Here is a 24,705-nt window from a genome sequence, read left to right as displayed (position 1 = left end):
GAGAGATTGAATGAGAGCCATTGAGCTCCCTGGTTAAGGCCACTTGACTAAACAGTTTGAGTTTTTTTTTCCAGCTCTGGTGGGTGTGGCCAGCTCTCTCAGAAGATCAGGATTTCTCGGTTTTGTTTCATTTCACATGCACCTGAAGCTGTTGGCATCTCAAGTGCCTTTGAAGCTTCAGTGGATGTCTCCCGGCTCCTGCTGTCTCTGTATTTTCTGTTGACTTTTTATCCTCCTGGATTGGAGATCTGCACGTGAGAACCTGTGTCTCAATTTTCCATTTCTGTCAAGGACTCTGTTTATGGGATGTTACTTTTTCTTAAAACAGTTAATTAGCAATAGTTACTATATCTACTATTTTGTTACATTTCCAACAGTGATAAGTTATTCTTAAATCGTCTTTCTTTTGTTGCATTTTAACTATAGTGTTTAAATAAATTGTTTTGCTTAACATTGAGTTGTTTGCCCAATCGCATTGCATCTGAAACCAGCACTTCATGTTTGCTTTGAAAAATAAAGTTAGGGGAGAGACTACCTTCTGAAAATTCTTTGAGTGGGTCTGGCCTGGTCTAGTCTTGTCCATAACAGACTGAATAATTCCAAAGATTTCTCTTGGGAAGACAGACTGAGCGGTTTTGGCCGATACTCTCTGGACTTCAGAAGAATCAGAGGGGATCCAAAATGCTAAAGTTGGGGGATTGACAAAGGAGATGGAGAGAGGATGTTTCCTCATGTGGGAAAATCTAAAATGAGAAGTCAAGTCAAGATAAGGAGTTGGGGCAGATTGAAAATGGAGATGAGGAGGAATGGCTTCTCTCAAAGGTTGGGGAGAACGGGCATGTCTAACCTGCACATCCATTGGAGTGTGCCAGGAAACAGGAGCACCTGGAGGAAACCCACACCATCACAGGGAAAATGTGCAAACTTCACACAGACAGTCACCTGAGGCTAAAATCAAAGCTGGATCCCTCACACTGTGCAGCAGCAGCGCTAACCACTGAGCCACCATGTCATCCATTGAGCCTGTTCCACCTTTCAGTATGTGCCTTCACACCATTAACTTGCCTTTAGTCCCATCCCCTTATTATCTCAGCCAAACAAAAATCTGTCAGATTGGAAACTAACCACTGATCCAGCCACTGCTGTGTTTGTGGAAAAGAGATTTAAACGTCGATAACCCTTGTGTGTAATCATTTAACGGAATGTTTTCAGCCTAACGTTAGCAACATACCATGGCGATCCAAATATGAAGCCGTTCTTACTATTTTTTTTGAAACAGAATTTTCCTTACACCTGTGAATGCTCTCAGTTTCGATTATAACCTCTGGAAAACGCACACGCCCACCTGATCATGTGTTATTTGCTTACAGAAATCTACTGGTTGAATTCCTGTAGCCACAGGTTTTGGGGCAGGATTTTTGTTTGTCAAAGAGATACATCATGCTTTATGCCCCAAGTTTGTATGTTTGCTTTAGAAGTCCCGTAACCAGTAAGGGGCGGCAGGCACTAACGTCCAACTGGCAAGCTGAGCCCAGAATATCAGGATGGAGCTGGGGAATACTTTACGACAGAGAATCGAGGAGAAAGTGGGAGAAAGAAACAGAGTGGTGATAAGGGAGGGTCCTGGGAATGAAGCTTCATTGAATTGAGATGCCTGGTCAATTTGCTCATTTCGAAAGTTTGGGGCATCTCACAATAAAGTCATAGAATCGTACAGTACAGAAACAGGGCCTTAGGCATAACTTGTCCAATCCAACTGGGCTTTCCATAATAAACTAGTCTCACGGCCTGCAAATCCCTTTTGCACCCTCTCCAATTTAATACGATCTTCCCTTTTGCTGAGGTACCAGAATTATACACAGTCATCTAAAAGTGGCCAGACCAATGTCCTGTACAATGGCAACATGACGTCCCAAATCCTATTATCAATGGTCTGACTGATGGATGCAAAAATGAAATCTGAATGGTGGCATGTGATCAGGAATGTACACTTTAATACAACAGAGTCTCACAGTACTGGAGAGTCTTTTCGATCCATCCAGACTATACCGACTAACAATAAAGGATGTTCCCAGTCACGATGGGGCAGCTCAGAACCAGGGGGTGACGGTGTAAAGGGGACAAGGTAGGACTGAAATGAGGAAAAATGTCTTCGCCCAGAAAGTGGGGAGCATGTGGGATTCTCTGCCACAGCAAGCGATTGGGGCCAAAACATTGAATGTGACTCCATCTCTCAGTCCTGTCATCATCTCTGTATATCTGTCTCTCCCTCTGTCTCTCTCCCTCCCTCTGTGTCTCTCGCTCTGTCTCTGTCTCTCTCGCTCTCTCTCTGTCTCTGTCTCTCTCCTGTCATCATCCTTTTCTCTCCCTTCATCCTGCTGTCATCTCTCTCTCTTCCTCACCCGACCCTCACTTCCAGAAATTTTAATTGCAGGCTCGAGCGCGCGAAAACAGCCTGGTCCTGGCATCTCAGTCGTATGTGAATAATCTGGGAGATAAATGCACACCATGTTTCATTTATATATACATATGTAACAACCACTGACAGAAAGTAAACATGGAAAACACCTTCACATGCATCGCACGGGTCCAAATGTAAAGTCAACCTCTTTCTGTCTGGGAGGGGAAACACTTTGGGAATTCAATTAATTTCACCTCTGACATTTCTGAAAAAGAAAATAAATAGGAGCAGAGAATGACGCCACTCGGTCCATCTGCCAGTGGTGTAATTTGTAATCTGTGACCATCCATCTCCCTGAGAGTGTTACAAACTAGTTTCTCCCCACCTCCCCCTTCTTCCACAATTTACTCCCTTTAACTGCAGCAAGTAAAAGGAACACATCAAACACTAATACAGCAGAAACAGACCCTTCAGCCCAACCTGTCCATGCCAGCCAGGTTTTCTAATCTACCCTACTCCCATCTGCCTGCATTTGACCCATGTCCCTCGAAACCTTTCCTATTCATGTCCCTGTTTAAATGCCTATTAAATGTGTGATCGTACCCACATCTACAACATCGTCTCCCAACTCATCCCATACACGCACCACTTTCTGTGTGAAACAGTTGTCCATTAGGTCCCTTTTAGATCTCTCCCCTCTCACCTTAAACCTACGCCCTTTAGTTTTGGACTCCCCCGCCCTGGGGAAAAGACCTTGGCTATTCACCTTATCTCTGGCTTTCATGATTTTGTTGACCTCTGTAAGATCACCCAGCAACCTCCACTCTCGGGGGGGAAAAAATGTCCCATCCGAATTAGCCCCTCCCTCCAACTGAAACCCTCCATTCCCAGTAACATCCTTGTCAATCTTTCCAGTTTAATAATATCCTGTCCATAGCATTTAATGCATTTCTGTTTTGGTCATTTAAGGATTTCTCATGATCAATCTTGCCAATGGATCCACCAAACAGAATGAATTGCCTCCAGTTATCCCTTCAGTTTCTCTCCCATCAATAATGCTGGAGAAACACGACCTACTTGTGCACAGCCTTTCCAAAGCATACATGATCTTGAGGGACCGACTCCCCACCCCAGGGAGACAATCTAAAGGGGGAGATTAGGGTCCACCTTCTGCAGATTGGTCTGCAGCTCTAAACCTTCTGGCACGGGGTTGGGGGGGGGAAGCTCTAGTGGCTTCTGTGGGATGACCTTGGGCGAGAGAGAACAGAAAATGATACTAACCACCCAGAGAGAAGTCGAATGGACTGTCTGCAACCGGAACACACAAGACAAGGAACTAAACCTCATCTGTTGGTCCTTATCTGATAGAAACACTTGTCAGTAAGGCATTAGAATGGATGCAGAGTCGACAATCTCAAAATACTAACTCACTCTCTCTCTCTCTCTCGATACCCCACGCCCTCCCCTCGCTGACAGATGCTGTCAGACCTGTTGAGTTACCCCAGTGCTCTCTGTGTTGGTTTCAGATCTCCAGAACCCTGCACTGTGTTGCTTTTGCAACCTTACAAGCTGTGTTCCTTGCTTCAGACACCAGTGCCCCGACTTCTGGTGAAATGGTGTCCTCTGTTGTTCAAGCATAGAGGAAAGATATGGCTAACACATTTCAAAATAGCATTGCATCACTGTCAGAAAGGAAACACAGGACAATGAGACGACATTGCTTGGTAATGGTGTACATATGACCAGAGGATCAGAAGTAGGCCATTCAGCCCATCTGGCTGCTCCACCTTTCAACCATGACTGTGGCTGAACTGCTCATTCTTAACTCTACTTTGCTGCACTTCCACCCCTTGCCCCATAACCTTTGATTCTCCTTCCTGATTGAAAATCTCTCTCAGACTTGAATATACTGAATGACCTGGCAGTGACAGCCCTCTGTGGTAAAGAATTCCACAGATTCACTCCCCTCAGAAGAAGAAATTCCTCATCTCCATCTTCAATGGATGAACGCCTATTAAGAGATGATGCCCCTCTGGTCCCAAATTCTCCCACATGAGGGGCAACAGCTCCCCATCAAATTCCTCAAAGGATCTTCAATGAGGCCACCTCTCATTCCTATAAACTCCAATGAGGATAGGCCAACAGACTCAATCTCTCCCTCATCAGACACTCCCTCCATACTCGGGATCAGCCGAGTGAACATTCTTTGAACCTGCCTCCAACGCTAGACTCCAACGCTAGACTCTCCTTCTTTAAATACGAGGCCACAAAACTGCTCAACATATCTCAGCTGTGTCTTGTATAGTTTTTTTTAGAAAAATTTCCCAACGTTTATCTTACATTGAAGGCTGACGTTTCGGGCCTTGATCCGATGGTTCATTTAAACCCTTCTTCCGAAAAAAGGATCTTGGCCCGAAACTTCAGCCTTACCTTACCAGTGGTGTACCACAAGGATCTGTTTTGGGGCCACTGCTGTTTGTCATTTTTACAAATGACCTGGGCATAGAAGGATGGGTTAGTGAATTTGCAGATGACACTAAAGTCATTGGATTTGTGGATAGTGCAGAAGGATGTTGCAGGTTACAGAGAGACATAGATAAGCTGCAGAGATGGGCTGAAAGATGGGAAATGGAGTTTAATTTGGAGAAATGTGAGGTGGTTCCCTTTGGAAGGAGTAACAGGAATACAAAATACTGGGCTAATGGTAAGATTCTTGGTCGTGTGGATGAGCAGAGAGAGCTCAGTGTCCATGTGCACAGATCCCTGAAAGTTACCACCCGGGTTGATAGGGTTGTTAAGAAGGCATACAGTGTATTCGATTTTATTGGTAGAGGGATTGATTTTCGGAGCCATGAGGTCATGTTGCAGCTGTACAAAGCTGTGGTAGGCTACAGTTGGAGTATTGTGTACAGTTCTGGTCGCCACATGATAGGAAGGATGCGTAAACATTAGAAAAGTGTGCAGAGGAGTTTTACCAGGATGTTGCCTGCTATGGAGGGAGGATCTTATGAGGAAAGGCTGAGGGACTTGAGGATGTTTTCATCAGAGAGAAGAAGGTTAAGAGGTGACCTAATAGAGACAAACAAGATGATCAGAGGATTAGATAGTGTGGAAAGTGAGAGCCTTTTTCCTTGGATGGAGATGGCTAGCACGAGGGGACATCGCTTTAAATTAAAGGGTGTTAAGTATAGGACAGATTTCAGAGGTAGGTTCTTTACTCAGAGAGTAGTAAGGGTGTGGAATGCCCTGCCTGCAACAGTAGTCGACTCATCAAGTTGAAGGACATTTAAATGGTCATTGGATAAACATATGGGTAATCATGGAATAATGTAGATTGGATGGGCTTCAGTTTGGTTTCACAGGTTGGTGCAACATCGAGGGCCAAAGGGCCTGGGCTGTCTGTAGTGTTCTATGTTCAATGTAATTTAATGGGTAATTAACAATGGGTTGGGAGTGTATGGGCTGCCAGCAGGAAAGTGCAGTTGGCGTGGGGTGAGATCAGCCACAATTTTATTAAATGGCTGAATTGCTACTCCTGCTGCTAATTCTTTTGTTCTCAGATTATGGGAGGATACGGACTGGCTGATCAGTAGCAACTGGAATTCAATTCAGGTACGTGTGAGGCAATGCACATGGGCAGGGCAAACAAGTGAATGGAGTACATGACAAACAATGTAGGACTAAGGATCAGAGGGACCTTGCATTATTTGCCCATCTGTCCCTTAAGGTAAGAGAACAGCTCGCTAAAGGGGTTAGAAACCAAATGAGACACTTGCCTTTGTTAGTCGAGGCACAGAGTTTGGGAGCGAGGAGGTTATGCTGGAACTGCATATACAGTTGCTGCGGCCCCAGCGAGAGTGTTGTGCACAGCTCCGAAATCAACAGAATAGGAGGGATGTGATTTCACTGGACACAGCACAGAGGAGATTTACCAGAAAGCTGTCTCAGATGGAAAGCTTTAGTTATGAAGAAAAGTTGGGTAGACTGGATTTTTTTCTGGAGCAGAGGAGATTGAGAGGGGCAGGGTTGAGATATATAATTTAGACAGTCATGGCGGATTTCAAGCCTGGATTCCCTGAATTTCTGAATTACCACTAAACCGAGGCATTCCCGAGAATTTTGACACAGCAACAATTGGCACGAACTGCAATATTGTTCCAAGTTTGCACGAAGGAGATGTTTATAGGACAGATGAGGGAATGTGTGTCTTTGCTGCATATGCTACCTGGATGAATGCTTGGTGCTCTGACCATTTTCATTCCCTTTGGACTTTTCTGTGGTGGTTTGATATTGAATAAAATATTTAATACAGAGCACTCGGAAAGCAGGGGCTGGGTTGGACAGAGGCGGTATGGATGTCCAAATGGGAAATGATGCTGTCCAAATCTCCAGGAATTCTTCAAGGAAATAAATAGTGGAGTTGATGAGGGGGAGTCAGTGGTTGTGCTTTATTTGGACTTTGAGAAGGCTTTTGACAAATTCCAACGGAAGATACCAGTGTGTAAAGCTAAAGCGCCCGGGATTGGGGTAGTGTACTGAGATGGGTAGGATACTGTTTGCAGATAGAAACAAAGAGTAGGAATAAACAGGCCTTTATTTAAATGATGGGCAGTGACTAGTGGGTGCCATAAGACAGTAAGATATAGGGGCAGAATTAGGTCATTTACATCATTGAGTCTGCTCCCACTATTTGATCATGTTTCTCAACCCTGTTCTCCTGCCTTCTGCCCTTGACCCCCTCACTGATCAAGAACGTATCTATTTCTGCCTGAAGTGCACTCACTGACTTGGCCTCCACAGCCCTCTGCAGCAATAAGTTCTACAGGGTCACCAGTTTGTGGCTGAAACAAATTCCTTATCTCAGTTCCAAAATGTCATCCCTTCACCTCGATTGTGCTCTTGGGTTTTAGTCTCCCTTACTAGTGGAAACAGCTTCTGCTTGTCTGCTCGATCCACAGCTCTCAGTATCCTGTAGGTTTGAATTACCAATCATCCTTCTAAACTCCAATGAATACAGACCCAGTGTCCTCAACTGCACATCATTCATCCTCAGGATCATTCTTGTAAACTTCTTCTGCACCCCCTCCAATGCCAGCCCATCCATCCTCCGATATGGTTTGCAAAACTTCTCATGATATTCCTAAAGCAGTACAGATCTGCTCTTGTATCCTTGCCCTTTTGATATGAATGCTAACATCACATTTGACTTCCTAACTGCCAGCTGAACCTGTATGTTAACCTTAAGAGAATCCTCAACAAGGATTCCCATGTTACTTTGCTCTTCAGATTTCTGAAGGTATTCTTCGCTCAGAAAATAATCTGTGCCTCTAATTTTCCTCCAAAATGTATAACCTCACACTTTCCCATGTTGTATCTGTCACTTCTTTGCCTACTCTCCTAGCTTGCTTGCTTCCTCGGTACTACATGTCCCTCCACCTGTCTTTGTGTCAATAGCAAACCCAACACCAATGTTCTGAGTTCCTTCTTCCTGATCATTAATGTATAACCTGAATAGTTGTGGTTGTAATGCTGACCCCTGTGGAACACCACTAGGCACCTGCTGCCATCCTGACAAAAAACCGAGTTCCTGGCAGTCCGCCAATCCCATATCCATGCCAGTACTTTGCCCCTGGCACCATGAGCTCCTATCTTCTTTCACAGCCTCTTGTCAAAGGCTTTCTGGAAGTTCAAAGTGTTCATGTCCACTGGATATCCTTTCCTAGCTTAGTCATGACCTCCTCAAAGAATTCTAACAGATTTGTCAGGCATGACATCTCTTTGATGCAGCTGTGCAGACTCTGCATTATTTTATCATGCACTTCCACGTATTCCACCACCTCATTCTTAATAATGATCTCTAAAATCTTACCAATGACCGAGGTCAGGCTTAGCCTCTCTTCTGAAACCATGGTGTTGGATTAGCTACTCTCAAGTCCTCTAGGGCCCTCCCTGACTCCAGTGATTCCTGACAGATCACCACCAATACGTTTACAATTTTCTCAGACATCTCCTTCTGAACTCTGGGGTGTAGCCTGTCCGTGATTTATCCACTTTCAGGCTTTTCGCCTTCACCAGAACCTCCCCCTTGATGATAACCACAAACCTCACCTCTGCCCCAAACTCTTTTGAAGTTCTGGTGTTGTTGCTGATGGTCTTCTACTGTGAAGGCTAATGCAAGGTTCAGTTCCACCACCATTTCTTTGTTAGTTCTTCTCCAGCCTCATTTTCTACTCTTTTTTTCTCTCTTAATATTTAGTATCTTAAAAAAAACTCTTGCAGTCTTCCTTTCTCTGACTGGATAGGCTGCTCTCCTATTGCATCCTCTGCCCCCTTATTGTTGTTTTTGTGATCCTCTGGCTTTTAAAGGCTTCCCAATCTTCTGTTGGTGGCACAGTGACTCAGTGGTTGTCACTGCTTTTACATGGTGCCAGGGACCTGGGTTTGATTCTACCCTCGGGCAACTGTCTATTGGAGTTTGCACATTACCTGTTTGCTGGCTTTCCTCCCACAGACCAAAGATGGGCTGGTTAAGGGGATTGACCATGTTAAATTGTCCATCATGTCCAGGAATGTGCAGGCTTGCAGGATTAGCCATGGGAAATTAAGGGTTACAGTGACAGGGGAGGGGTCTGGGTCTTGTTGGGATGTGCTTTGGAGGATCAGTGTAGAATCGATGGGCTGAATGACCTGTTTCCATATTCTTAGGGATTCTATGATTCTGGCTTCCCACTAATCTTCACCACTTTGAATGCTTTTTCTTTTGTTTTTACGCTGTCTCTGACTTCCCTCGACTGCCATGGTCCCTCATCCTGTCCTTAATATGTTTTGTTTTAAACCCTTGGATGAACATCTGCTGTGCTTCTTCAATTACTCCCAAAAACCTCTGCCATTGCTGCTTCACTGCCTTCCCTACTCTATGTCCCTTCCAACCAACTCTGGCCTGCCTCTCTCACATGTCTTCATAGTTAACTTTGCTCAATTATAATGGCATCACATCTGATTCACTCTCAACCATTTCAGACCAGAGGGTGATTTTTTTAAAAATGTGATCATTACTGCGCCCGAGGCATTCGTTCACCTTCTGATCTCTAATCAAGTCTGCCCCATTACATGTCATTAAATCTGGTATTGTCTGTTCCTTTGTGGGTTCTCCTGTAAGGTGCTCTTTAAAAAAAAGATCTCGCAGACATTCCGCTGTTTATTTTTTTCTTGAGATACACTCCTTAAGTGATTTTCCCAGTCTGCCTGCATATTGGAGTCTCCTGGTTTATTTTACTCCCCACGTCTTGATCCTGCTCAAAGGCCTATACACAGCTCCCATCATGGTCTTGTCTTCTTTTGCAGTTCTTCAACTCGATCCATGCAGATTCTATGCCTTCTGATGTTATATCACGTTTTGTTCAAAATATAATTTCTTATGGACAAGGCAACGTCACCCTCCTGCCCATCTGCCCATCCATTTGACAGGATGGCTATTCTTGGATGGTCTGTTCCCAGCCCTGATCCCCTGCAGCCAAAATGAGTGTTAGGACCCCAGGCTATTCACCAAATACGTCAATGATTTCGATGAGGGGAACTAAACGTAATATCTCCACATCTGCAGATGACACAAAGCTGGGAGGGAGGGGGAGCCCTGAGGAGGATACAGAGATGCTTCAGTGTGATTTGGACAAGTCAAGTGAGTGGCACACGCAGTTTCATGTCAGTAAATGTGAGTTTCAATCTCTTTATTTGAGGAAGGAGATTCTTGCAATAGCGGGGCTGCAGTGAAGCTTTACTGGGCTGGTTCCTGGAATGCAGAGCTGATGTCTGAAAGGTACAATCGGTGAGGGTTGTATTCACTGGAGCTCGGAAGAAAGAGGGGGTTTCTCACAGAAACATAAAATCCAAACAGGACAAGGTCGATACAGAAAGGTTGTTCCTGATGCCAGGGGACTCCAGAACCAGTGATCACAGTTTGTGGCTGTGATGACATCACACACTGACAATTGCACAATGACATCACCCACTCCCTGGGGATTTCCTCGAAGGTGGGATTTTTCTGACTCCGGTGTTTCTGATATCTTTACAGGTGCCGGCTCCAGCAGGAGATTTCCAAATTGCAGACGGTGAAATTGTTGAACGGTGAGTACCTGTGACCATTCTTTCACAAATTTGAACTTTTTGGTACTGTGCCAGTTATCTGTGAGAGGATCCACATGTCTGGGGCTGGTACAACTCCTTCATTGTGGATCTAAATCCACATCCATCCATTGCTCTGCTTCCCATCGGTCCTACCTGTTCAGCTCTCTGCCATTGTCTAACCTCCTCTCTTTTATATTTCCATGTTTGTTTGCTGTGTCTCTGAGGTTTCTAGATTGCCCATCATCCAAATACATGCTGCTGGCTTACCAGCTTCATCTTCACTTGGCACCTCTCACCATCAGGAATCATAATCGTCATAGAATCATACCGTTCAGAAGAGGCACTTTAATTCATCCTGTCAGCACCAACAAAACTACTTGATCTATACCTTTCCCACTTTCTACCACTTTGCCCATCATCTTAAAGGTTATGGCATTTCAAGTGATCATCCTTTTCGTTTTGAAGGTTATGAGATTTCCTGCTTCAGTTACCCTCCCACTTGGTGCATTCCAAATACCCACCGCCATCTGGGTGGGAAAAAGAGTTTATCAATTTCCCTCAATACCCTGTCTTTCACCTTGAAATGATGTCCTATTGACCCTTAAACTGAAGGGAACAGATGCTTCCCATCTGCCCTGTCCATGCCCCGCACAATCTTACAGGAACAGGAGGAGGCCATTCAGTCCCTCAACCCTGTTCCACCATTCAGTGCTGTTCGGCCACCCTATACTGTCAAAGTGTCTTCAGCACATTGAATTGAGTTACGGCGAGTCTTAGAGTCATACAACATCGAGGCAGGCCCTTTGGTGCCCCATGTCTCTGCCAACCAAAAAACACAAAGCCACACTAATCCCTTTTGGCTGCATTTACTTCAGAGACTATTATGTTCTGGCATTTTAAATGTTCATCCAGATGCTGTTTAACTAGTATGGATGTACCTGCCTCCACCACCCTCTAAGCTAGCACATTGCATATTTCTACCATCAGTCACTCAGAACAATCAAAATTGATGATGAGGAAGCAATGTAGAGAGAAGTCAGATTTTACTGGATCCAGGAAAATGAGGGAAAACCTAAATTGCATCTGGATGGCAACTCTCAGATTTCCGTTCTGGTGCTGCAAGAGGAGTGAAGAATTGCAAACATTCAGCATGTTCAAAACGCCAAAGTAGGACAGTAGCTTAACTTCTAAATTCTAGAGGGAACGAAGCCACCCGCCAAAGGAAGCAAGCCAAATCGATTGGTAATAGCGAAAATGGCCAGAACAGGAAGCTGTGAATGGATATTCATTTCTGTGGAAGTGCCTGGCACTTTGGAGAACTTTTGAGAGGATTGTGGCAATACTTGTGATTCCTCCTTTTGGGAAGAATATAAGTCCCCTTTAGTTAAAGGGTTAATAGGACATTGTGTCAAGGGGAAAGACAGGAAATTGAGGAAATTTGATTTTTTTTTCACCCAGTGGTGGGATGCAACATGTGGGAGGGTAACTGAAGCAGGAAATTTCACAACTTTAAAAAATAATTCTTAGAAGACAACCTTAGAAAAGGAGGAGGAGAGGGGGCCGAATTGAGGTATACAAGATAATGAGAGGCATAGATAGAGTTGATAGCCAGAGACTATTTCCCAGGGCAGAAATGGCTAACACGAGGGGTCATAGTTTTAAGCTGGTTGGAGGAAAGTATAGAGGGGATGTCAGAGGCGGGTTCTTTACACAGACAGTTGTGAGAGCATGAAATGTGTTGCCAGCAGCAGTTGTGGAAGCAAGGTCATTGGGGTCATTTAAGAGACTGCTGGACATGCATATGGTCACAGAAATTTGAGGATGCATCCATGAGGATCAACGGTCAGCACAACATCGTGGGCTGAAGGGCCTGTTCTGTGCTGTACTGTTCTATGTTCTATGTTTAACCTGAAATGTCATATTGTCCAATTGTTACTCAGGGAATTAAGTATTGAACGGGAATGCATAGGATGCTCAGTAATGGCGTCTATGGATCTGTTCAGTGTGCTTGTTTTTTTTCATCAATTCATTTCCTTCCAGTAAAGATTTCATTTTGTTAGTAATGTGAAATCTTGTACCGCAGTTCTTAATGTCAAACCAGGTTTTGGGGCTTTCTATTTGAACGTTAATGGTCGCCAAGTAGTGGGTAAAATAATTTCCTTGCAAATTTCCTTGTAAAATCAACATTTCAACAACGGTTTGCTTTTCCTTTACAAGTATACGCTTTGCCTAAGCTTCATGATGTACGAAGGCAGGATTGAGAGACAGTAACTTGCTTAAAGCTGTTTCCTGACAAACAAACATGTCATATACATGCTTGTGAGGGTATTAATCACTCATTAACTTAATAATACAGCAATTCAGGCAGGAGGGTTAGAGGGGATGTGTGGAAAATCTTTTTCACCTTCAGGATGATGGAGAATATGGAACTCAAAAATTGTAAGGGTGGGAGAGGCAGCAACTTTCATCACATTGAAGGAGGATTTAGGTGGAAAGCTTGATGCTACAGACAAAGTGGTGGGAAAATGCGATTGGAATATTTAAAGGGTTGTTTTTGACCAGCATGGACGTGATGGGCCAAAGGGCCTGTTTCTATGTTGTAGACCTCACTGAGCCAAATGGGTTTTTACTCAAAGCCGCAGTCTCTTTTGGGCCATTAATTTATTGTTGAATTGAATTTATTGCAAACAAGTCAAAAAGGCCAGTTTTTAAAATATTCTGACACAAAGCATCTCGCTCTCTCTCTCTCTCTCTCTCTCTCTCTCCCCTGCCTCACATTGCCAGGGACAATGGTTCAATTGCACTCTTTGGCGACTGTTTGTGTGGAGCTTGTACATTCTCCCTGTGTCTGTGCGTGTTTCCTCCGGGTGCTCCGGTTTGCTCCCACAGCCCAAAGATAGGCAGTTTAGGTGGATTGGCCATGCAAAATTGTCCATGGTGTTCAGGGATGTGTAGATTAGGTGGGTTAAAGGGGGATGGGTCTGGGTAGGTTGCTTTGAATGTTGGTATGGACTTTTTGCGTTGAAGGCCCTGTTTCCACACTGTATAGATTCCATGATCTATGAAATATCATGTGGACAGAATAGGTGCATTTAAGGCAAATAACATGAGAGTAATCAATGGAATAATGCACTGAAAATCCTGGCAGTTCGAGACTGGGAGGGGATCAGTGGTGATCAACAACGCAAGGTCAATTTTCACTTCGAGAGACTAATTACAAGCTGGTAATTATACGCATTTGTTTGGAACTCTTCTCAAAATGTCTGGTCTTGTCTGTTTCAGATCACCATTGTTCATCCGCAGTTCTTTGTTTTATGTTATGACTCTGGAGATGCTTCGCATGAAAATTGCACAAGAACAGTTCAAAGGACAACAACCCTTCCTTCAGTTGGAGAGATACAAGATGATGGAGTTTCCCTTTTGAAGAAATTCAGTTTGACAGGAAGTTGGTGGGAGCTACTCAATGCCACTGCTGTTCTGGGGAAAGTAGAGAGAGGTGCAGGGTTTCCGTTTGATCGAAATACTGTTGGGAAACTACATGATCTGCTTCAGTATCTGAGGAGTGGTGAAACATGCTGAACATTGTACAATTTTTGGCAAACATCCTACTTCTGACCTTACAACAGAGGGAAGCTCATCGATGAAGCAGCTGAATTAAACATATTGAACAAAGCTGCATCATGAATGATTCAGTTGGTGTTCTGAACATTGAATTGAAAGGTGAGAGGGAGTTACATTATTAAATTGGAATGTTATTAAGATGAAATTGATATAGGTGAGATAAAGCAAAATAATTTAAGTTTATAATTAACAGAATGAATCTTTGACTGCCTCAGGAATCCTTCTGACAATTTCAGTTTTATTTTCAGAATTCTAATTTTTATGCCACACTAATTGAAATAAAAATTTAAATTCAGACAGAGCTTTAAGGAGCTAGGAAGATGTGATTTTCCAAACCGCTTCACATTCTACCTCACAGTTTCTCTCCAGTTCGGCAATTCAACAGGCAGATCACCAGCAACTCCTTAAAACAACTAGGGATGGTTAGTAATTGCTGGCCATGAGTAAATTTTAAAAAGGACGCTATGTCTCAGGGAGATCGATATATACAGGGCTAATATGTGATGTACATTCAGCTTTTCTTCTCTCAAATGAACACTATGTTCCTCAGACTTATAACAGCATGTTTTACAGCTTTACAGAATTGACAAATTGTCACGGTGTAAATTATTTTTTGAATTGATTTCAAATACACCTTATGCACTTTAAACATTCCATTTACATGTACAGTCAGAATTTCTTCATGCAATCATGTAGCCACGAGATCTGTCATGACTACTAACCCCTCGGTAATGGTAAACTTGCCACAGTGCCACTCTTTTTGTCAGGGAGAGAAATGACTTGTGGTGGGTTTCATCTGAAGGTCAGCATGCCTCAAGTGAGGGGTGAGGGGGAGAAGGTGAGAACTTTGCAGTAACCTCAGCTGGCTGTGGGAATTGAACTGGTTAGTGTGACTCTGCAGGACAAGTTAACAGTCCAGCCAACTGAGCTAGATTTAGCCACAGTGTGTAAACCGGCTTGAAGGGCCTATAGGCTCTCACTTCCACGCACTGTTTCTGTGCTGCCTGCTCAACAAAGTTGCCTGTTTTTTGATGTTAGCAATAACTTTTTGCCAGAAAATGCATTGGCAAACGGCATGATAACTTGTGTTGCCATCTCATTTCCTGTTTCACCTTGTTCAAACTGCCTGTTATCTTCCAACCAGTCAGAAATCAACTCACAGATCTCAACATCCAAATATCGGGTGAGAATTTTGTCGGAAAATGTTTGCTTTTCCAATCCTTCTTGCAATTGGTGAGTAGTAGGTCCTCTCAGTTTGTGCTTTTAACTCCACAAAGATGGCTTTAAGTAATGAGTTACTTTGCATAATTCAGGAACTGGTCAACTGTGGAAGTGCATCAAAAGAATTTAGTTCGCTGCCACTTTTTAATTTAGTCAATACCTTCAATTATTGTAGCCCAGTATTTTGAAAGTGAAAACTTAGTGTTTATCCCATTGATCTACATTGTTTTCTGACAGAGTTAATAACAATTTTTACAGGGGAATGAGGAGAAACAGTGAATTCATCAAGGTTAACTACTGTAAAGCAAAAGAACATAACAAGGGATACCTGTATAGATAAATAATCCTGAGTGAGTGTGTAGTTGGCAAGATCAAATTCAATTATATGCAGGAAGGGGAGAAAGCTGTCTTTGGAACCCGCTGGAGGAACTTCAGTTCTGGTGAAACGAGAGTTGATCTGTGTTTTTATGAAGAGAGAGAAGTCACTTGGAAATGACTGCACAATTTGCAACTGTGATAGGAGAAATTAACTGAATGGTTCAAGGGAAAAGGCATGCTGATGTTTGGTCAAGGGGAAGATAAACTGACTCAGAAATTGAGGGGCAGAATGGGAGTGAATGATGTCGTGGGGCAGGCTAAAGTGAATTGGACTCATAGAAACTTCTCGACAGCGAAGGAAATGTACTGGCATGATGAAATATATTTGAATTGAGGCAGACTAGACTATAGGAATACTTGTGGGAGGGAAAGGGGGAGTGAGGTGTTGGTAGAAATGAGTGGAAGGCATTTCTGAGGTAGTCACATTCCTGAATCTGCATCAGTACTATTTGAGCAGCATCAAATCAGCCATGAGCCTATTGAATAGTGGAACAAACTCAAAGGGCTGAATGGCCTCCTCTTTCAACAAATTTGGAAATATTACCATTTGCAACATCATCCAAATCATTATCAAAGTTGTGTAGATGGGCCTGGTCCTTGTCACTGAATCTGAGTAATCAAGTCAGAGCCATTGAGTCATGCAGCACAGAAACAGGCCCCTCAGCCCACCTGTCTATGTTGACCAACAAACTGACCCTATTTTTCTGCACATGTTCCTGGCTGACTAAGTCCTGGCATTTAAAATACTGTCCAGATGCTTCCGAAATGTGAGAGCACCTGCTTCCACCACCGTCTCAGCCAGCACTGTCCATATTTCTACCGTCCTTTGGATGAAAAATTGTTTCCTCACAACCACGAACTGCTCACCTTTAACTTATGCTGTCTGGTCTTCGACTTGCCTGCCATGGGGAAAAGATTCTCACAATCTCCTCTGTCTATGCCTCTCATATCTTTGCGGACCTCAATCAGATCCCCCCTCTGCTCCAGAGAAGGCAAACCCAACATATCTTGTCTCTGTGAGGCTGGATGAACACAGCAGGCCAAGCAGCATCTCAGGAGCACAAAAGCTGACGCCCCGGGCCTAGACCTATGAAGGGTCTAGGCCCGGGGCGTCAGCTTTTGTGCTCCTGAGATGCTGCTTGGCCTGCTGTGTTCATCCAGCCTCACATTGTATTATCTTGGAATTCTCCAGCATCTGCAGTTCCCATTATCTCTGATATCTTGTCTCTCCTCAGAACTGAGACTTTCCAGCCCAAGCAACATCCTGGTGACTCTCCTCCACACTCATTCTGTTTGTTATAATGTCCTTGCAATAGTGTGGTAATCTGAACTGCACACAGTATTCCATCTGTAGTCTAACCCATGTTTTATAAAGTTGCAACAGTCTCCTCTTCTCCTATGTTCTCCAACCTGGCAAATGAAGCCAGGATTATCTACATTTTCTTCTGACAGAGTTAATAACAATTTTTAAAGGGAAATGAGGAGAAAATGTGAATTCATCAAGGTTGACTGTGTGAAGCAAAAGAAAATAACAAGGGATACATATAGAGATACATAATCCTGACTGAGTGCGCAGATAATCCTGCATGGCTTCTTCACCACAGCCTGCCTGTGCTGATATCTTCAATGATTTCTAGATCATGATGTTTCATGGTTGTAACATCACGTGAGGAGAGCTTGCCTCCTGATCATGATATATTCTTTTCTTATCTCTGCTTTCTCTGTATGGAGCAATTTCAAAATCTTCCAGTTCAATCCACCCTGTCCCACAGGCTGAGTAATTTGTGATCATATTATTCAATACATCCAATCTCTTCCGGTGCAATTACATTTGTTGGAATCCTGTGTGGGATTTGGTTGAAAGCCTTCTGATAGGGTAGGTGATGGCCGGGTGGTATCAGCGCTGGACTATTAAACCAGAAACCCAGCTCATCTTCTTGGGACCAGGGTTCGAATCCCACCAGGGCAGGTGGTGGAATTCGATTCAATTTTTTTTTAAAAAAGCCTCGAATTAGGAATCTATTGATGACCATGAAACCATTGTTGATTCTTGCAAAAACACATCTGGTTCATTAATCCCCTTCAGGGAAAGAAATCTGCCATCCTCACCTGGTCTGGCATACATGCGACTCCAGACCTACAGCAATGTAGTTAACTCTCAGTTGCCCACTGAAGTACCAATCGCTACAGAGTCTCAATGAAATGAAACCAGACGGATCATCGAGCATTAACCTCAGCACTGGCGAAGACAACGGCAGAAACAGCACTGTTGATCCTGCAATGACTTCCTCACTGCCAACTAGGGGCTAGTGCCAAACTTGGGAGATGTGCCTCACAGACACGTCCAGTAACAACCTGACATAGTCATACCTAAAGAATCATAACTTACAGACAATGTCCCAGACACCACCATCACCATCCCTGGGTATGTCCTGTCTCACCGAAAGGACAGGCCCAGCAGAGGTGGCCGCACAGTGACATACAGTAGGGAGGGTGTTGCTCAGGGAGAGCTCAACACTGACTCCAGACCCCATGACGTCTTATGGTTTCAGATTAAATATGGGCAAGGAAAGCTCCTGATGATGACCGTATACCATCCTCCTTCAGCTAATGAATCGGTACTCCATGTTGAACATCACTTGGAGGAAGCACTGAAGATGGCAAGGACACAAAATGCACTCTGAGTGGGGGATTTCAATACCTACCACCAAGAGTGGCTCGGCAGCAGTACTGCAGAGCGAGCTGGTCAGTGCCCAAAGGACATCGCTGCCAGGCTGGATCTGTGGCAGGTGGTGAGGGAACCAACAAGAGGGAAAAGCATACTCGGTCTCATCCTTACCAACCTGCCAGCTGCAGTTGCATCTGTCCATGACAGTATCAGTAAGGGTGACCATCGCACTTGTGAAGACACAGCCCCACCAGCACATTCCATTGTATTGTGTGGCACTATCACCATGCTAAATGGGACAGACTTTGCACAGATCTAGTTACTTGTGACTGGACATCTATGAGGCACTGTGAGCCATCAACAGCAGCAGGATTGTACTCCAGCATAATCTGTCATCTCATGGCCCAGCATATCCCCCAGTCAACCATTACCATCAAGTCATGGGATCAACCCTGGTTCAACGGAGTGTGCAGGAGGGCATGCCAGGAGCAGTACCAGGCACATCTGAAGATGGGGTGTGAACTTGGTGAAGCCACCAAACAGGAATACTGCTCACTAAACAGCAAAAGCAGCAACTGAGAGACAGAGCTAAGCGATCCCACAACCCACAGATCAGATCTAAGCTCTGCAGGCCTGCCACATCCAGTCATGAATGGTGGTGGGCAATTAAACAGCTCACTGGAGGAGGAGTCTCCACAAATATCCCCATCCTCAATGATGGAAGAGCCCAGCACATCTGTGTAAAAGGTGAGGCTGAAGCATTCACAGCAATCTTCAGCTAGAATTGGCAAGTGGGTAATCCATCTCAGCCTCCTCCAGTGGTCCCCAGCATCACAAATACCAGTCTTCAGCCAATTTGATTCTCTCCATGTGATAGCGAGAAACTTTGGAGACACTGGGTCCAGAAAAGCCTACGGGCCCTGACAACATTCCGGAAAATGTACTGCAGGCTTGTACTGCAGAACTTGCCAGTCCCCGAGCCAAGCTGTTCCAGGACAGTTACAACACTGGTATCTACCCGGCAAAGTAGAAAATTTCCCAAGTTATGCTCTGTACTCAAAAATCAGGAAATATGCAACCCGGCCAGTTACTACCCCATCAGTCTACTCTCAATCATCAGGAATTGATGGAAAGTGTCATCAACAGTGCTATGGAGCAGCACCTTCTCAGCAACAGCCTGCTCAGTGACGCCCAGTTTGGGCTCCACCAGGGCCACTCAGCTCCTGACCTCATTACAGCCTTGGTTCAAACATGGGCAAAAGAGCTGAATCCCAGAGGTGAGCTGAGAATGACAGCTGTTGACATTAAGGCTGCATTAGACTGGGCGTCAAGGAGCCCTGGCAAAGGAACCAGTGGGGATCGGGGGCAAAGTCTCCAGTGGTTGGAGCCATACGTGACACCCAGGAAGATGGTTGTGGTTGTTGGAGGTCAATTATCTCTGCTCCAGGACATCTCTGCCAGAGTGCCTTAGCATAGTGTCCTCAGCCTAACCATCTTCAGCTGCTTCACCAATGGCCTTTCCCACCTCATAAGGTCAGAAGTGGTGATATTCGCCACTGTTCATTACCATTTGTCACTCCACAGATACTGAAGCAGTCTGTGTTCAAATGCAAGAAGGCTATGGCCATCACCAATAAGAGACAATCTATTCACCACCCCTTGACATTCAATGTTGGAGGCATCACTGAACCCTCCACCATCAACATCCTGGGGGTTATCATTGAGCAGAAACTCAACTGGGCTGAGCACATGAACGCAGTTGGTACAAGAGCTGGTCAGAGCTGAGACTACCACAGTGACTCACTTCTCTCCTGACTCCTTAAAGCCTGTCCACAATCTACAAGACACAAGTCAGGAATGTGATGGAATACTACCCATGTGACGGGATGAGAGCAGCCCCAACAACACTCAAGAAGCTTGACAATAACCAGCACAAAGGATCCCGCTTGATTGGCACTACATCCACAAGCATCCACTCCCTCCACCACCGACAGTCAGTAACAGCAGTGTGTACCGTCTGCAAGATGCACTACAGAAATTCACCAAAGATCCTCTGACAGCACCTTCCAAATCCATAACCACTTCCATTGAGAAGGACAAGGGCAGCAGACAGATGGGAACACCACCAGCTTCAAGATCCCCTCCAAGCCACTTACCACCCTGACTTGGAAATGTATCGCTGTTCCTTCGCTTATGCTGAGTCAAAATCCTGGAATTCCCTCTGTAATGGCACTGTGGGGCAACCCACAGCCGTTGGATGGCAACAGTTCAAGAAGGCAGCTTCCCACCACCTTCTCAAGGGCAACGAGGGGTGGGCAAGAAATACTGGCCATCCTGCGATGCCCAAATCCCACAAATGAATTAAAAAAAATCAACTCTCTTTTTCTCATTTACTGATGCTGTAACTAATATCATCAAAATCTCCATCAGTTTTACCAAGCACGATCGCCTTTTAATGCTGCCTTGTTGGCTCTGTCCCATATATTCAATCTTCGATTCCTGTTCATGTACCAGGTTCTCTCGAACAGATTCTAACATGTTCTCTATTGTGGTCACCAAGCTAACGAAGATCTCAATTGTCCCATTTTCATCACTATCCAAGAGGTTACATTGGACACCTTCAAGTCAGCATGACCAACTTCAGAATCTGCAGTTAGGAAAGAATAGCCAAAAATGTGCCAATTATGTTTCTGGCAGTCCCTTAATCTGCTTGATTTCACCTCACAAAATGTTATATATCTTTAGTGATCCTTCATTAGATCCACTGTTCCCGTTGAACGTTTATACATTAAAAGAATGTACAACCGTTGTGGAACCTGAAGTAAAAACTGAAAGACCTGTGAATGCTGTAAATCGGGAAAACACCAGACTTAACGTTTCGGGTCCAGTGATCCCAGCCAGTTCTGACTTATTTCTTCACACATGCTGCTGACTTGCCGAGCACTTCCAGCAACTTACAGTCTTGTTTTGGAGCCTGAATTATTTGTTTATAGAATTGCCTATTTCCTATTGACTATTTTTGTGTATTTTTAAACTTTCCTTCAGATGACCTCTTCTTTTATATTTATATTTTCCTTTGTTCATCTTAAAGCTGAACAATGTCACATTCAAACTTAACCAAAATTGCGACATTATGGTCACTATTTCCTAAATTCTATGATGTTACAATCACTATTTCCTATGGGCTAATCTGAAGAACAGGTATTCATGAATCCTTTCTCATTACAAAATACCAAATCCTTATATGATCCCAGATTGGTGCCTCAATGTGATAGTCCAGGAAAACATCTTGTATACACACCTGCCATTCATCCTCCACCACATTAACACTGACTTGATAATTGAGTCTCCAAATGCAGTGCTCATTATTATTTTATTATAGAAAAACAGTCCCTGGGTGTATTCCGGACAGGAGACCTAGGGTACAGGCGCATGGTGCTTGAAAGAGAAGTCACAGGTACACACGATGGTGAAGGTGGTGTTTGGCACACTTGCATTCATTGGTCAGAACATTCAGTATAGGAGTGATGTCATGTCGTGGCTGTAGAGGACGTAGGTGAGGCCAGTTTTACAATGCTCCTCCAGCTGAAGGAGGATGATGGCTCGGTGACGTCGTCTCGTCCCGACATTTTGAGGATCAGCAGATCCTTCTACGCCAGACTGTAGGACACGAAGCCCATGGACAGAACGGCCTCTGAGTGGTTCCTGTCATCTATCACGAAGATCTTGGACAACGGCACTGTGGAGTGGCTGGACCGGCCAATATCCCTGGATGAGCTGAACAGAGCCCTCAAGTCCTTGGAGAGGAATAAGACTCTCGGAAGCAACAGCTTACCGGTCGAGCTGTATTCCGCTCTGTGGGACCTGGTCGGCCAGGACATGCTGGAGGTGTACGATAGTGCGCTTCGGGCAGGGGCAATGTGCAAGTCCATGACGAAGGGCATCATCATCCTCATTTACAAGAGGAAGGGGGAGAGGGAAGAAATTAAGAATTGGCGTCCCATTTCATTATTGAACGTGGACTACAAAATCCTGGCCAAGGTCATAGCCAACCGGGTCAGGTCTGTCCTGGAGTCGGCGATTCACCCTGACCAAACCTGTGCTGTGCCAGGCAGGAAGATCGCTGAGAGCCTCGCGCTGATCAGGGATATGATCGCCTACATGCAGGACAGGAGGGTGGACACCTGCCTTGTCAGCCTGGACCAGGAGAAGGCCTTCGAAAGGGTCTCTCATGCTTACATGAGGGACATGCTCTCCAAATTGAGGTTCGGGGAGGGCAGCCGCAATTGGATCCGGCTGCTCTACACCAACATCTTTAGCCTAGTCTTGATCAATGGGTGGGAATCAGACAGTTTTCCCATCAGATCTGGAGTCAGGCAGGGCTGCCCGCTCTCTCCTGCCTTTTTCGTGCGCAATATTGGGCCCTTGGCCAGAACATCAGGGAGGACATGAGCCTTAAGGGCGTGACTATCCCAGGCAGCGGAGGCCTTCAGGTCAAAACCTCCCTGTACATGGACGATGTCGCCGTCTTCTGCACCGATCTTCGGTCGGTGAGTACGCTGTTGGACATCTGCGGCCAGTTTGAACTGGCCTCGGGTGCCAAAGTCAATAGGGGTAAGAGCGTGGCCATGTTCTTCAGGAACTGGGACGACCGCTCCTTCGTCCCCTTCACCGTCAGGACAGACTACTTGAAGGTGCTGGGTGTTTGGTTCGGTGGAGGTGGGGTGTGCACTAAGGCTTGGGAGGAGCATATCACCAAACTGAAGCAGAAGCTGGACAGGTGGACCCTCCGGTCCCCCTCCATCACGGGTAAGAACCTGTTTGTCAGGTGAGAGGGGCTTTCGGTACTGTTCTATGTGGCGCAGGCCTGGCCTATTCTCTGGACCTGCGCCGCTGCAGTCACCCGGGCCATCTTCCACTTCATTTGGGGGTCGAGGCTGGATGGACCAGGTCCGCAGGGACACCATGTACAAAGACCTGGAAAACAGGGGAAAGGGTGTACCGAACGCTAACCTCGCCCTGATGGCTACCTTTGTGTGTGGCTGCATCAAGCTGTGCGTAGATCCTCAGTCCGCAAACACCAAGTGTCACTGCATACCAAGGTTCTACCTGTCCACTGTGTCGCGATGGATGGGCCTGGCCTCGTTGCCGCAGAACGCTCTGCGTAGTTGGACCGTCCCGTACCACCTGTCCTTCGTGGAGAAATTTTTGAAACACCTTTGACCACAAGGCCGCCAGGCAGTGGTCAGCACGTAATATCCTCGAGACCCATCGGGAAAAGGAGAATGTGGATCCCGTCGTGTGGTTGCCCACGCAGACTGCCAAAGTCGATCAGCAGAATGCGTCATCACCAGAATTTTAAAAACAAGCACAAGGACATTGCTTGGCTGGCGGTGAGAGGGGCTCTGCCGTGCAGGACCTTGTCAAAGGCCTTACTAAAGTCCATACAGAGTACATCCACTGCCCTCCACTTGGTTCCCTCTTTGAAATGCTCAAAAATTTGTCAGATGTGCCTTCCCGCACACAAATCCGTGATGACTATCCGTAATCATACCTTGACTGTGTTCATTGATCCTGTCACTCGGTATCCTCTCCAATAACTTGCTTACTGCTGATGTTAGGCTCACTGGCTGGAAGTTCCCTGGCTTGTCTTAGCTCCATCTCTTAAACAATGGAAAACATTAGCCACCCTCCAGTATCCAGAACTTCACCAGTGGCTAAAAATGAGGCTAAAATCTCAGCAAGGGAAGGGCCTCTGCAATTTCTTTCTGAGCTTCCCACAAAATCTGAGGATGGACTTTATCAGGCCTTGGGAATTCATCCATCTTAAATATGATCTAAGGCTGCAAACACTCACTCTCTGGTCATATATGTGCGGTACAAAATATCTCCACTTCCTTCCCTTATTTCCTCAGTATCCATGATTCTCTCCTCAGCAAACACTGAGGAGAAATATTCGTTAAAAATCCTCCTCTTCTGCTGTGGCTTCACACACGGACTACCAACCTGATCTTTAAGGGGACCTCCTTTCCCCAGCCAAGCTTTTAGTCTTAATATAGCCATGGAGCCTCTATAACCTTTTCTGCCAGATCCATTTCATGCCATCTTTTGCTCTTCTGATTTCCCTCTGATGTGTGCTTCTCCACTCTTTATAGTTATCTAGAGATTCACTTGAGCCTGATAGTTTAAACCCAATGTATGCCTTCTTCCCTTTCCTGACCAGATCCTCAATGTCCCTTGATATTTCAGGTCATCTGCCTCTATCATTTCTGTTGTCTGAAAGTGTGACATT

General features: G+C 45.0%; 1 protein-coding gene and 1 pseudogene across 12 annotated transcripts in view; both read right to left on the bottom strand.

The window, feature by feature from the left end:
• Positions 1–24,705, bottom strand: part of LOC132207181 (uncharacterized) — a 95,021-nt pseudogene that overhangs the window by 25,028 nt on the left and 45,288 nt on the right.
• LOC132207173 (late histone H2B.L4-like) overlaps positions 1–24,705 on the bottom strand; it is a 228,244-nt gene that overhangs the window by 183,939 nt on the left and 19,600 nt on the right. The window contains exon 4 of one of the 12 annotated variants that reach the window (XR_009443358.1): positions 15,480–15,824. The exons of 9 other annotated variants lie outside the window; for them this stretch is intronic. The gene's annotated coding sequence lies outside the window, so the exon portion shown is untranslated. Of the gene's footprint in view, positions 1–15,479; positions 15,825–21,039; positions 21,061–24,056; positions 24,077–24,705 lie in introns of those variants that run through there. 2 more of the 12 variants (XR_009443359.1, XR_009443360.1) reach the window with 2 other exon arrangements.

The sequence above is a fragment of the Stegostoma tigrinum genome, chromosome 44 (genome assembly GCF_030684315.1).
Source record: "Stegostoma tigrinum isolate sSteTig4 chromosome 44, sSteTig4.hap1, whole genome shotgun sequence".
Taxonomy (NCBI): Eukaryota; Metazoa; Chordata; class Chondrichthyes; order Orectolobiformes; family Stegostomatidae; genus Stegostoma; species Stegostoma tigrinum.
Note: the sequence above shows the minus strand (reverse complement) of the source record. Positions and strands in the feature narration are given on the sequence as shown.